Source organism: Myotis lucifugus, unplaced genomic scaffold (assembly GCF_000147115.1).
Source record: "Myotis lucifugus unplaced genomic scaffold, Myoluc2.0 scaffold_12, whole genome shotgun sequence".
Lineage (NCBI taxonomy): Eukaryota > Metazoa > Chordata > Mammalia > Chiroptera > Vespertilionidae > Myotis > Myotis lucifugus.
This window is the reverse complement of record NW_005871060.1, coordinates 9,039,102-9,040,549: the sequence shown is the minus strand read 5'-3', so window position 1 is coordinate 9,040,549 and position 1,448 is coordinate 9,039,102.

Sequence of the window (1,448 nt, the reverse complement as noted above, 5' to 3'; positions counted from 1 at the left end):
CTCGGCGGGCGGCCGGCACTTTGCGGGCGGCCGGGACGCTGGGCGCATGCCGCCCCGTGACCTCCTCGGTGGCCTCGGCTCCATCCCCGCTCTGCAGGGCTCCACAGCCGCGCCCCCGCTGCGCGGACCTTGGGAGGAGAAGGAAGTCTGGCCTGCGGAGAGGTCAGAGGAAACCCCGGAAGCCTGAGCGCGACCTCCTAGCGCAGCTGGCGAGTGGACTGCTCAACAGCCCCAGCGCTGATGCCAACACCAATGCTCTGTTTGGGGGCGGAGCCCGACGGTCTAGTGAGAATCGAAGGGGAGTATTTCTTTCTAAGGCTGCAGAATCGAAAGGAGAAGGAAAGGGAAACTGAAACAATTCTAGAATGTCCGAAGTTCACAGGGCGTTGGCCTGTATTGAGGGTGGTGGGCGGGGCAGAAAAAGTGTTGCCAGGTGGCTGGACCAAATGGCCTTGAAAGAAACTGGAGTTTCACTAGGAGGAGCCCTGACACAGCCGGATTTGCACCATTTCCCAAACTATCTTCTTATCTAATAAAAGAGAAACTGCAAATTGACTGACTGTACCTCCCCTACACTCACAAGCCACCACACAATCCACGCCCACCAGCCAATCAGGAGCGAGTATGCAAATAAACCCAACCAAGATGGCGGTGGCCACAGAGCTGGAGCAAACAGGAGGCTTGGGTTGTCCCTGGTGATGGAGGAAGCCAAGCTTCTGGCATGCCCTGGCCAGCTGTGGGCTCTGCTCAAGGCTACAAAGTTTCAATTACAGAAGATAAATAAATCACAGATACCTGCTTACAGCCACTGTGGCCTCTGCTCAAGGAGGGTCTAGGAGCCTGGGTTGCCCCGGGCCGTGGCCAGCCAGCAAACAGCCCTCATCCCCTCACCCAGGCTGGCTAGGCACCCCAGCGGGGACCCCCACCTTGAAGGGGGTGTGGCCCTCAGCCCCTCACCCAGGCTGGCCACACAACCCCAGCCGGGACCCTCACCCCATGGGGGTGTGGCCAGCCTGCAAACCACCACAGGCCCCCTGCCCAGGCCGCCCCATGCCCAAGGGAACCCCCACCCTGATCCAGGACACCTTCAGGGAAAACCAGGCGGCCCCCACCCGTGCACCAGGCCTCTATCTATACTAATAAAAGGGTAATATGCTAATTAGACTCGGAGACCTTCCAGGAGACCTTCCGGACATTCTTCTGGACAAAGCCATGGTGGCGGGGCCGAGGTAGAGGCGGTTAGAGGCCAAGAGGGGAGGGCAGTTGTGGGTGATCAGGCTGCTGAGGGGCAGGGCCTTTGGGGGGTAGCAGACAAGCAGGGGAGCCAGTTGGGGGCAAGCAGGCCATCAGTGGGGGTCAGTTGGAGGTGATCAGGATGGGGGGGGCAGTTTGGAGTGAGACGGCCAGCAGGGGGGCAGTTGGGGGCAAGCAGGACAGTGGGGAGAGAA